A 14,079-nucleotide genomic window follows, 5' to 3' on the forward strand; every position below is an offset into this window, starting at 1 on the left:
AATTCTAGTCTCGCTATTACTAGAATTATATTAAAAACTGAACGTTTCTCAAATTTTTTTTGTAAAATACATACATTGCTAAGAATGTCTTTTTCTTTGTAAAGTAAATAAACATACTTGTTTTCATGAAGAGAATCAAAAAATGCGTTATTAATGCATACACATGAATAAAAAGAAATTATTACTCATTAAATAAATAGTATTTAAAAACGAAATATTTTGTTGCTTATTTCAGTCAATTTTGATTAATTAAAAAAGCATTAATTAAAAAACGTGATGAAGAATCTTATTAAGTTTTTAGTAACTATTAAATAAATATTATTTTTTCACGAAACATGTTTTTGTCTCGGTTAATTCTGATTAATAAAAATAATTTGTGTGAATGAGCATGTTTAATTATTTTTTTATTATTATTATCCTTTAAATTAAAAACTTTAAATTAAGTACTTTACCAAGGAAGATATTTTTTTATAGTTTAATTCAGATAATTATAATGTGATTAAATCCAGCTGCAGAATCTCATGCAATACCATAGAAAAGTTATAAAGTTTATCTGAAGAGCGAGTGGTAAAATGGTAAATTTGCAAGTTTTAACTTTTAATGTACCAATGTCGCTATTTACTTACTGGGTCCAATACTATGCATATTATTTCTAAAATTATTTTATCACACACATATTGTTGTTGCATAGGTCATAATTAATCATTATAAATAGATATTATAAATAAACATTACAATTAATTATCATAATTAATTATTACAATAAATTATCATAATTAGTTATTTTAATTAATTATATTTATTTTTTATAATTAATTACTATACTTAATAGATACAAATGTACCCGGGGTGAAGTAAACTTTTAATTACATCCGGACCGTGGCGTGTTATAAAACAAGAATGTCTAATATATGATAGTTAGACGTGGTCAATTAGAAATGGTTAAAACTTAATAAGTGATGATGAAGAAAAAGCCGTTAATAAAGGGGAGATAAATTTTGAATGTTGAACGTAATTTTGTCCAAAATTATTTAGAATGTTTTGTTTATTTTTGTCTACAAAGTCAAAAGAAATCGGCGGACTAAGAAACGGGAGACTAAGCATGAAAGAATTCAAAGAATTTAATGCCAGCTTATCATGAACACTAAAAGGTAAAATTATAGGTAATTACAAAGCGAATTAACGTAATAAAAATAACGATTCTTTCGTCGAAAATGTTCTCCATGTAAATTTTATTAATATATTTCTTTTTTAAATATGGCATTATTATCAATATTTCATACCATTCTGAAAATTACTTTATTTCAAACTTGTTTCTTAAAATTTTTCTCCGTTTTAGACAAGAACCTGATAGTGTTTATCATATTTTGTGAAATTCTCTAAAATAATAAATGTTTTACATTCAAAAAGTCAATGTTTAATTTTCGAAAAAGTGGCTGCATGTTTTAAAAAGGGGCGATTGCTAAAAATGCTACAACTGGCCATTGCTCAGCAGCGAAATTTCATACTTTTACAGTATTGCCCTATTTAATTTTAATTACAGCCATACTTTTCTTAGCTAAATGGGGATGTATACCACGATTGCTAATCCTTATTCTGATCTGGCTAAATATTATAAAGGATACTTAATTTAAGAGATTATCTTGTTTTTTGAGTTATAATCAAAATTACGAAGTAAAAAAAAATTTCAATGTTAAATAAAGAATTCAAATTGAGTTATATTCAAAATTACGAGAATTGTATGGTCAAATGTAGCTACTAAAGAATGTTTACAGAATTATTTCTATTTAAACTTTGCCCATTAATACATTTTAAGCCAACGCGGTTGGATGATTTTAGATCATTATCTTTTGTGTTTTTTTTTTAATTAAAAATTGCATTTAGTTATGAATTACTCTAAAAACATCACATTACCAGATGTTGATAAATTAAAAGAAGAAAATGAAGTGTTGGTTTCGCAGCTACCAACAAAACTTTTCCCTTGGATCCTCAAAGTTAACCCATACATAGTTTAATTCTATATCATCTATACCATTATTGAATAGATGGATTGATTTATCCAAGAATTCAAAATTCCAACAGCAAAACTCCAATTACTGCACCTTCAAAATAAGCCATAAAAAAAAAGTTTTTTTTCTTAAAAATTTATTAACTTTGAAAATATTCCTTCTTTTCCTTTCTTTCAATGATCCCAAATATTTTCGATTCCAACATTATCCTCAACAGCAAAAATTCAACTGATATGCAAATACTTGACGAGAAATAAAGATCTTCTTTGTTTTAAAAGCATTCTCATCGAACTGAAGTGAAGTGGAACAAGAAACATAATCCTTCTAAAAACAAATAAACTTTCAACTTTTCCCGAAACCGCATAAAATTTACATATTTTTAAAAACGGCGGAATTTATGCCGCCCTCGATGCTTGTTAAATTCTTCTTTACTTTGGATACTTTTCCTAATTGTTTTCAAGAACTAATAAACTAAAAACAAAAATTAAAAATAAGCGCAGACGATACTTTTAAAAAAGAACATGCACAATATCGATCCAGTTTTACATTTTAAAAGCGTAGTTGCATTAAATATAGGGTAAACAAAGCAATTTTTTTCATTTGTTGTTTGAAACAAATGAGTAGTTAATGATGATGTTTGCTAAAGCGGTTTTAAATACTATTTATTTTAACTTTGCAATCAAGTATTGTGAGTTTAATTGGGGGAAAAAATTGTTTCAAACTCTTAAAACGGTCGAATTCTTCTAAATACGTCTAATTGAAAATTCAAAAAAAATTAAAAATTTTCACGAAATAAATAAATTATTTTACAGAAACTGTTAATGCAAAGAATAGAATGTTCTCGTAGAAAAATAATGTTCTGATGAAAATGGCTTATTAAAAATAGCTGATAATAAATTGATTATTTATTATATCATAAGAATGATATGAAGAATGCGTCTGTCTATGATTCTTTCTCATCAGTTCAGAGGATCTATTGTGCCTTCGAAATTTGGACAATGGGTTGCCTGGAGCAATTTTTAGCCCTTTATTCTAAAAATCCTTCAAATGAATTTTTCATGCCAAAATGAATTTTCCTCATTGGCTCAAAATCAAACCTACGTGTGATGACGTCATCGCATTAGTAGTTTGTAGACTATTTGAAATCAAGTATTTACTTTACTTATAGTTGTGCTTTTAAAATATGTATCTATGAACACAAATAATCTAAAAGTTAACCGTAATGAAAACAATAAGTTATGAAGTAAAAAATAATGCATATAATTGTGTTATTATGGTAAATTTTGACAATATTGAACTGGCTTCGATCGATAGCATCATTTTCGGTGAAGAATGATACCGATTGCAGTTAATCTTTATATTGATGAGTTGAACTTCTAAAACCGTGTTTTGCTTGAGTAAATTATGTAAAGCCACTGGGAAAAGCAACAAGTAACAATAATAATAAATGGGATAATTAAATTTTTTTTAATTGCTGTAGCATATATTTTTCAGTTCTACGTATGATTACGAAGCATTGATTAATACCGATTTCTTGATTATTTGCTCTTTGTTTCATCTCGTTCGAATAATGGATATTCAGTGAGTCTAATTCTAAAAGAATAAGTTAGTGTATTTTTCTTTTAACAACTTTTTTCCAATACCTACCCAATTAACACTCGTCATTCAGGTAGGGCAGATTTATTGGCCACTTTTTCAGGGGCATCATATTAGACTAACCAACATTGCTTCCACAGTAAGGACAGAAAGTACAGAGAATGAAAGCACATCCATGCTTCGTCCGGGATTCGAACCCAGGACCTTTCTTGTGTGAGGTCAGCGCCGAGATCATCGGTCAACCTATCTTTAAACGTTTGTGCAGGCATTTTGAAATCAGCAGGTACAAGGGACAATTTTAGTTCCAATCCTAGTTATCATTCAAAGATTTTAGTCTGTAACAGGGGCTACCAACTGGCGGCCCGCGGGCCACATCCGGCCCACTAAGCCTTTTTTCGTGACCCGCGAACTAAAATATATTAGCTATCATTTTTTTGCGGACAATTTTAGTAAAATATCTATACGAGGTTTAAGTATTTTTCTTCGTTAAAAAAAACTCATAGTTTCTTCGTTTCTGTGAAATTTAACATACCAGCAGTGCAAAAAATTTATTTCTCAGGTANAAAAAGAACTCATAATTTCTTCGTTTCTGTGAAATTTAACATACCAACGGTGCAAAAAAATTTATTTCTCAGATAAAAATCTACTTCTTATTTTAATTTGTCATTCAATACTTTTGTTTTGAACAATTTGATAAAAATCTGATAATATTTAATGTTCCTTCAAACATAAAAGAGTCCTATGTAAAATTTTGATAAAGTTGTGGGCATGACTGTAGTTTTTAATTGCGGCCCCCGGATTCAAGTAAGTTGGAAACCTCTGGTCTATAAGTTCGAGAGGGATGGACGAAAATGAATTTTTCTCATAAGTTTATATTGTTGTAACTTAACCTGCAGACGATTCTGTTTTTTTCTTCTTTTTTTTTCCTTCTTCCAATTAAAGACAAACAATATCAGTGATATTTGTTCACTTAAAGTTTTATTTAGTCAAAATTGAGTTTCAGTAGGAGAATGATCCCTTTTGAGAGGTAAACACGAGTAAAATTAATGTTGATGGTATTCTTGAATAAGTAGTTTGAAAACTGTCTGAAACGATGAATTTATTTTGTTTACTAAGTTAGGAATTTGAATAGTGTTTATAGAGCTGTCGTCCCTTTACTAACCTGTCCACTGGAAATCCATTAATGATTAATCAGTTACCGATAGCAACCAATAGAAATGCTTTTCTATTGGGATAAGAATATGAATTCTCAAATGGGAATGAGGCAAACGACAAATTTATTCCACTTAAGTGATACAGTTCAGCCTCTGGCTGAGACATCTTTAGATAAACAAAAATAATGCAAAATCAATAAAAATGAAATTTTAAAAACAGTTAAGTGTTTTTGAACCAATTAATTGGAAAAATTGCTTGATTGTGTAAATTGTGGCTACCTTGTATTTTCCTTTCTCAATCTCAAATTTAAGCTATCGGTAAAGGAAAAGTATGCATAGTAAATAAAAAATTTCTTCGTCTCGGTAAAATCCTTTTAGTTTTCTTGCATGATTGCATAGTTTTAATAAATACTGATACAATTAATTGTTTGTGACTTTTTTTAATCCTGTACAAATAACCGGTTATTCAACTAGTGATCAATAAAACAATGTTTAAATTTGTTTAGAACTTGATAACAGAACAATGGAAAATTTGGAAGAAAAAAATATTGTGCTTGTTTTTCCATAACAAAATTAGATGCTTTATTCCGAATGTGAGAATAAAAAATAAAAATAATAAAATTGCAATCATTTCATGAATAGTATGTTTAATTTGATATTAAAATTGAAATTTAATTTTCCATTTATCTCATATTAAATTATATTTGATTCCATTGCTATGTACTAGTTAATGACTACTACCTATCATATTCAATATAACTAGTTAAGATTTATTTAAAAAAATTTCCATTTTTTTCATTTAATCCGGAATAGAATGTATAATTTCAAAATTATTTTATTATGTATTATAATATTTTATCTCTTACGGAATTTGAAATATTAATTTTAAAAACGGATTTTTGTTCTTCATAACTGTAATCGTAGAAGCAATAACAAAAATGTTATTTTAAACTCTATATGATTGAAAATAAAAACAATCTACCTTCCTTCTTCAAAACGCAGTTCTTCTTACTATTAATTAATTTATCAACAAAATTTTATGAGGAAAAAGAAAATTCGTGAAAAAGAAAATAAAAAACGATGGTAAGAGATGTGAATTTTTAAAGGACGAAAAAGATGCAATAAAATAACAAAAGCAATTCACAGTAAACAGTATATTTATCTTATTTAACTGTCTTACATCACTTGGTTGTAATAAAATTGTGCGAAGGAAAAAAATGGGTTATTGAATTTTTAAATATAGGATGATTTGTAATTAAAACCTGTAATAGATACTTTCCTTGTTAAAAATGAAATCATAAAATTATGTTCATTAAGGGTCATAGATTAACATTAATTAATGAATATCGTTAAAATTATATTCAATATTTTCTAAAATATGTCTATTCGGTATTGTGCTGTTTCATCGCTTGAATTATACTTTTAACTAAATTAGAGAAATTAAATTTTTTTACAATCACTGCTTTATTGTGAGAAAGTGACACGACAAAAAAAATTTATGAGGTCATATTAAGTAAACGTGAAATTATAATTTTAAATAATCTATAAGCAGTCTTATTTTTTTCCTTTAAAATAATTTGTGAAATTAATTTCTTACTTGGTAGTATTAAAAGGTAGAAATTGAAAAAAAAAAGTGAAATTAAGAAATTTTTTTTTTTATTGATTCCCGAATTGCATGTTTCAAAAAATGATAAAAATACAATTTTAACGATTTGTTTCCGTGAGGAAAGTTACTCTGCATTCCAAAATTTTTGAAAGAATATTAAGAAGAAAAAGAAAAGAATACTTAGAGATTAAAAACTATCTTGATAAAATTGTTCTTTTACCCAATTTTTTTTAAATATTTAAATTAAAAAAGACCTCAGCATACAAAAATCATATTGCTACATTTCTTAATTTAAAATACCTTAAAATAATCTTAAATTTATTCTAAAATTTAATGAAATTCTATATTAAGATAGGTATAAGTAAAATGTCGGTTATGCACGTACAAAATATGAGCATCAAATAATTCTATTATACTAACAAAATTATTTTTTATAGTCAACTATCTTTCAAAAGTGTAAAAACAAAATTACGTCGTACCAAAATAAGAGTAATCATGGGCCATATTTAATGGAAGTTTAATTAGATTAATTCTTCTCCTTTACTTTTTCACCATTTTTAAGCTTCTTTTTAATTTTTTTCCTTTCAATTTTTTCTCCTAAGTAGACATTTATTTTAATTTAAATCAATTTTTTCTTGCTTTCTCTTCTTTATTTTAAATTTTGGAAATTGCTTTAACTTAATTTTTTCCGAGATTGATTATCTCAACTTATGCGACTAACCGATTTCTTAATGTAAATCACTTAATGTCGTGTTTTAATAAATGCTATATAATTTAATCTATACAAAATTACAGGGATCAGTGTGTACCTTATTAATGATAAGTGCTAGAAGCACACTGATGAAAAATTGAAGGCAAACATTAAATATGCTATGCAAATGAAAGTTTTCATAACGTTATTTGTTAAATATCCAATTTATAATGTAAAATATTAGCACTAACGTTTTACTCTACCATGAAGAAAGGCTATTAATTTTAAATAAAAAAAATATATTTTTTAAAATTATTTTAATATGGGTTATTGCTTAAGCCCGAAAGCCATTAATATCCAAATAACTTAGCACAGTGTTCATTTCAAACATTGGTGTTCTACGGAACCCTGAGGTAACATGGAAAGGTCACAGGGGTTCCGTGAGTTAGGACTTTTTTAAACCAGTAATAGGGTTGCATACAACCAAAAGTCCATTATTTATTTAATATTAAGGTTGTTTTTATAAAATTATTTATGAAAAATTGCAATAAAATTAAAATAGGAAATTTTTAAAAATATTTTTTTCCAATACATTAAATAAATTGCTAAACGATATGCATTTACAAATAATTGCGTCAGTGTTCTATATTGCTCATCGAACTTTGTGAGAATGGCTATTAGAAAAAAAATAATTTTTAATTTTTGAATTTTCTTATTTTATTCAATTTATAACAGATCGTTTTCAAAATTTATAATTCAGCTTAGTTTATTCAATTAGCAAATTCAAAAATTAAAAATTATTTTTCTCTAAAAACCATTCTCTCCCAATTTATAACAGATCGTTTTCAAAATTTATAATTCAGCTTATTTTATTCAATTTCAACGGCGAAAACTACTAGACTTAACTTATACAGCAAAAAATGTAGCCTCGTGCAGACTTGCGAATTCAACTGCCTAACATGAAATCCAATTTTAAGACTTATTCATGAAACAATGTACAGATTTCATTCACATTAAATATTTCAGAATGAATTTTTTTTTTTCGTTTGCATATTTACTGGTAATGAACGTTTTTTAGAAGTCTGGGTTCCATCAAAAGAATTTCGATCGTTTAGGGTTCCGTGGCTGAAAAAAATTGGAACCGCTGACCTAGCAATTCTGAAGATTAACTATAGTTTGTCTAAAGTAAGAACTCCCCTAGCCATTCGTCTGAACTCGTGGCAGTGACTAAGGTAACGAGGTATAACTACTTAATTTTACCTAGGTGCGTGCAGTAAGGGCTTCGGGTTAACTGTAAATTTCAAAAGTTTTTTTCACTCATTTTATCAACTAATTTGTTGATTGTATTTTATGAATTAATTCCTTAGATCTTGTTAAATAAACAAACGACATTACGTTGATTTCCTTAATTGTAATAGTAGTTTAAACTGTTTGAATCTTTGTGTTACAGATTTTAAAATGATTGGTGATGAATTCTATCAACTAATGTATTGATTGTTTGATTAACTTGATTTTTAGATAGAAAAAAATAAATAATGTTGATATTTAAGCAAGGTAAATACAATAAGTTTATCGAAATCTGTCGAATCATTTAGGAGAAAGGTGAGACTGTAAACATGAAAATCAATTCGATTGTCCATTGAAAATTGAGGGTGTTTCGTATCATGTTAGTTCAAGTGTACAGAAACGTTGCTGTTGTTGTTCTAGCGAAGATCTTATTTTCAATTTAACGAGTGCCTAGTAGAGATGAAATGGGCCTAGCCCGAGCTCGGATGTATAGTTTGGTTCAGTTAATATGTATAAAAAGTGTAAAATTTATAAGGTATAAAAAATTTTATATCTGCTACTTCTGTTTGGGCCTTATGATTCAGTAAGGCTTAAGATTAAAATGTTTAGCTTAAGATTTCGATTTTTTTTTAAAAATTTTCTTTTTTTTAGTCAGTTTGGAAGTCGGTATTATACCAGACGTTAGACGTAGTTCATTGACTGGTTGACGTGACCGAAATGCAGTGTGGCGAACTTACGACGGTCAATTAACACAGTGACAGCTTATATTTTGTCTGGTAGTGAAAAATAATATTCTATGTATCGTGAATAATGTGCGAGCAGCCTTTGGGGGTTGGCAAACGTTAGCGAGCAGAGGCTAAGCCTCCAAGTATTTTATAACCGTCGACTGAATGATTGAATGATTGATGACTGAATGACGATGACTGAATTTTTTGGGCTTACGACTTCTAATGTTTAACTCCGTAGCCTTGTAATTTTGAACCCGATCCAGAAGACGAGGGAACTCCTGAATCAAGTATTGGGAGAAATTTGCCTTCGTGGAGGACTTTTTAATGGAACTAAGCCACATTTGCGTTACATGTAGAGGAAAACCACGAAAACCTACCACGGTTATCCTGAAGGCAAGGGGACTCTACCCATGATCCGTCTACCACTGAGGATATTTTAAGTCAGCACTGCAGTCGGTACAAGACGGATGTGGAATTCGTATCGACCAGCCATCACTGGTATTCGAACCCGGTTCACCTCATTGGAAGGCGAACTCTCTATCCCCTGAGCCATCATGGCTCAGCCTTCAAGTATCGTAGCTCTTGTCTGTAAAAATACGTTCTAATCGAAACGTAGAACTCCCTCCCCCCCTTTTTTTAATGTCACTTGAATTTCGCGTAATATAAATCCCTTCCTTTTTAATGTATAATTTAAAAAGATTAGTTATTCTCATAAAAAGGAAGAAAAAATAATCCGATGTATATCTCGGGCTCAGGTGGACTCGGGCTCTAAGTAATCCTTTGTATCTAGGATTAGGATTAAAATTCTTCGGGATCGGATGATCTTGGACCTCGACCTCCAAAAATCTTCTGTAGTGCCTAATAAGTACTGTGCAGATTATCTAGACATTAATTTTTCAAATTATCTAGATAATTTTCCAAATTACTATGGATTTGAAAAATGAAAAAAAAAATTGGCACTTTAACTGATTACTCTAATTAATCAGCCGTTTAGCTGGATAATCTGTTGATATCAACACTTTAGCGATTATATGCGCATAGTTTATTTATTTAAAATATAAAACAAAATAAAAAATATAAGTTATAAACTAAAATATTGTCAAATACTAATTATTAAAAATGGTATGATGCAATTAAATCCTACTTTATTTCTCCCTTTAAAACATCTGCTGAAATACAGTTACGCAAGTTATTTACTTAAAATGCAATGCCCACCCTTAATGTAGTTAAAAACCGCAGTTTGCAAATAAATATGCTAATCGTGCATTATTTCGAAGCAGACAGTGCGACTGGGTAAGAAAGATCTAAATACAAGTTACAAAACCACGCCTTCTTCAACAGTTTAGTGTGAATGCTAATTAAGGTGCTTATCACTGTATTTAATGCCTTGAAGTTTCATTAAATTCTTCTTTTTTTTCAATCGATTTTTTGGCAGCATGCAATGATAGATATTTACGAAAAGTACTTTCTGCTACTGTTTGCAACCTCCAAATTATAGTTTATTATCCAGCGATTAATGATTGTTTTTTAATGGTTTTTGCAGGTGAAGAAATGCGATTTTGAAAAATATTAATGGTTTTGTAAATTATCGTTTTGTTTAAATTCTTCACCTGGCTGAATAATAATAAATGTTTATTTAAACTATTATTTCGATTCGGTATTCAAATTAGATATATTTATTTATTTTGCCAGATAAGTTCTTTTCTTTTTTGTTTCTTCTCTTTCGTTCTTTTGTTTCTTCTAATATTGCTAAAGACAGCGCTGTCTACGCTTCTTTTGAAAATGGCGCAAAAAGTCAATATGGAGAAAAGTCACAGTTTCATGAAAATGAAAAGAGTTCGTGGTCTAATTTTTTAATACTTAAAAACTTAATCCAATGCTGCATTACCTGGGCTCATAAAAATTTGCAAAAACTGAGAATACGGCAGTAATTTTGATAATTTTATCTAGGTGAAAAAGTGTCGCCAAATTGACAATTTTTCAAAAAGTTTAATAGCTTTTAAAATATTCAACTTATTTGTCTGTTCTAAAGCCCAAATAATCCTTCACAGAAAGATTACATATATGGTTTGAAATTGCTTCAATTGTTAGTAGCTTAAAATATAGCTTTTTTATTTTCCTTGGAGACAGAACTTCGAAAAGCAGCGTTAAAGAAAGATATATATATTGTTCCATTCGGAAAGCTGTACAAAAATCACCCAATATTATTGACACCAGTGATGCTTAATTAATTTTGGTGCTATGTACTACTGATGTTATTATTTGCTTTGTTAATAATATAGTTATTTAATATAGATTCCGTGGTAATACGTTTTTTTACGTATTTCAGGACTTGGAGATGCATGGAATGTTCTAAGTTGTACTTCATCAAAGCTGTATTCATGGATATTAGAAGGTGGTCTAAATAAAATTTCCAGAACTTACAAAAGAGTTGCGGTGGCTCTGGAGATAGAGAGTTCGCCTCCCTATGAGGCAATCCAGTTTCGAATCCCACCAGGTGCTGGTCGATAGGAATACTACTTTCGGCTCACACCAACTACTGTTATGACGTAAAATATCCTTAGTGGTAGATGGATCATGGATTAGATTCCACTTGCCGTCAGACTAACCGTGGGAAGTTTCCGTGTTTTTCCTCTCCATGTAACCCAAATGCTGGTTAACTCCATCAAAAGTCTTCTATGAAGACTAGTTTTTTCCAATGCTTGATTCCGGAGTTTTGTTGTCTTCTGCATTGATTCAAAAATACAAGTCGATGGAGTTGAACAGTGATAGTCGTAAGTTCAGGATTGGATCGGCTGTTCAACGCCTGTTATAAAATAAGAAAAAGGACTTACACTCTAATGTCCTCTGTGTTGCCTATTCCTGTAAACTGTAAAAGAGATTAAACCTGTTGCAACCAAATTATTACGAAAAAAAAGATGAAGTTTGAAGGGATATTCACACTTTACTTAACTTTAATTGCTGTGATGTTGAATATGGATATAAGATAATTTAGTTAAAGTCTTTACTGCAATAATTGACAAATTGTTATAAAAGCAAGGAAAAAATGTAAAGTATAATTTTTTACATAGTTTACAGGGCCCTAATTATGTGTAAAACCCAATGCCAAGATATCATTTACTCAAACATCATTAGTTTTCCTTCCAGATTTCGTCTTTAGGGAAGCTGGAATTAGGCGGATTTGATGCCTAACACTGGGTTGAATATGAAATGAATACTACGTAAAAGTTCACACGACTGACGTTAAATCAAACGATGTTCAAGAAAGAGCCGTGGTAGCCCAGTGACTAGAGCATCGGACTTTGGTCCAGAGGGAGCTAGATTCGATCCTCTACACCTCTTAGACCCACCGAGCGCGCGTGGTTTATCCAAGTGCCATTAAAAACAGCATGCTCAAGAAGAAATAGAAGAAAACAGTTAACTAAATTGTACCTAAAGACATGGTATTAAACGTTGTAGAATTTATAATTTTCTTACCTGTAAAATCTTCTTGTTTTGATATCCTGAAAACAAATAAAAAGAAGCATAAAATTTCGCTTCGCCATAAGTACACATTCTGAAGCAATTAAATAATAAAGAATAAAAGAATCATGTTATGCAGGATTACAAGAAAGGACTTGGACAACATTTAAAACCAAATACTTTAATAGATAACTCATATTCAATGTACAATTCAATTTTATAGCTTTTAATATTTGTAAATAAAAAAATTGATAGAATTTGTGTTCATAATAGAAAAAAAAATTAAAAAAAAGCTCTGTCGTAAATAATTGTAAGAAATAAGATTTTAGGTCGGATATAGGATGGTAACTTATGCTACGATGATATAATATTACATGAAAATGATCTTTTTTTGACTGTCACATTGACGACATTTTTTTTATTATTAATTGATGACTACAATATACAGGTGACGAATTTTTGTTATTTGATTAGTGATGATTGATTGTGAAATGACAGAATTTTCATTATACAGACGGCTACATGTGTTAAGATACTTATTCTCTGTTCAGATGAAATTAAGTTTTAGTAATACGTTAGAACAGAATGATAGGTTACATCAGAACAGAATGATGTTACATACGTAAAATATTTTAGAATGCAAAATTTCCCTACGTGGAACAGTGTTGTACGCTGGACCAGTGTTTGTGAAATCCAGCGAAGATATTTTGCGTTCAGTGTATGTAATTCTTAGCATACATGATGTAATTGTATCTTCTTCTAAGTAAACTTAAAATCTGTAGCAACAGATACTATCTGCACGGAGAAAAAAAAATTATAGTCAAAACTGCAAGAACGTGGTAAAATTAACCTTGTTTCTGGCTATAAAAAACACTAAAAAATCATGGTAATTTTTACCGAAGCACTGTGGTAATGATTTTGGTAAAATTTACATTAAAAAATGGTTTTATAATGTTTGATGCGGTAAAACATGGTAATTTTATCATGATACCTTGGAGCATGGTATAAAAACCATTTATTTGGATAAATTTACTTTTCAGTTTTGTATTTTAAACTAAATGCATGGTAAGAAGAACTATAATTTGGTTAAATTTACTTTTCAATTTTGTATTTTAAACTAAATGCATGGTAAGAAGAAAATTTGGTTAAATTTACTTTTCAGTTTTGTATTTTAAACTAACTGCATGGTAAGAAGAACTATAATTTGGTTAAATTTACTTTTCAGTTTAGTTTTGTATTTTAAACTAAATGCATGGTAAGAAGAACTATAACTTGGTTAAATTTACTTTTCAGTTTCGTATTTTAAACTAAATGCATGGTGAGAAGAACTATAATTTGGTTAAATTTACTTTTCAGTTTCGTATTTTAAACTAAATGCATGGTGAGAAGAACTATAATTAGGTTAAATTTACTTTTCAATTTCGTATTTTAAACTAAACGCATGGTAAGAAGAACTATAATTTGGAAAAACAGAATTTCCGGTTACCATATGAACGGAAAAATTACCGAACGAATAGTTTAAATACCGTATATTTTGTTTTTACCA

The 14,079-nt window shown here is 29.0% G+C and overlaps 2 protein-coding genes across 4 annotated transcripts in view; one reads left to right on the forward strand and one right to left on the reverse strand.

Moving 5' to 3' along the window:
* LOC107454763 (Partner of paired) overlaps nt 1-11,904 on the forward strand; it is a 44,511-nt gene extending 32,607 nt beyond the window's left edge. The window contains exon 2 of the transcript XR_011636727.1: nt 11,401-11,904. The gene's annotated coding sequence lies outside the window, so the exon portion shown is untranslated. The remainder of the gene's footprint in view (nt 1-11,400) is intronic.
* The window catches only part of LOC107447180 (protein Wnt-5b-like), a 410,427-nt gene that overhangs the window by 247,871 nt on the left and 148,477 nt on the right, over nt 1-14,079 (reverse strand). For 2 of the 3 annotated variants that reach the window (XM_071180545.1, XM_071180544.1), the window contains exon 2: nt 12,549-12,574. The exons of the other annotated variant lie outside the window; for it this stretch is intronic. The gene's annotated coding sequence lies outside the window, so the exon portion shown is untranslated. The remainder of the gene's footprint in view (nt 1-12,548; nt 12,575-14,079) is intronic. 3 annotated transcript variants of the gene reach the window in all.

Source organism: Parasteatoda tepidariorum, chromosome 5 (assembly GCF_043381705.1).
Source record: "Parasteatoda tepidariorum isolate YZ-2023 chromosome 5, CAS_Ptep_4.0, whole genome shotgun sequence".
Taxonomy (NCBI): Eukaryota; Metazoa; Arthropoda; class Arachnida; order Araneae; family Theridiidae; genus Parasteatoda; species Parasteatoda tepidariorum.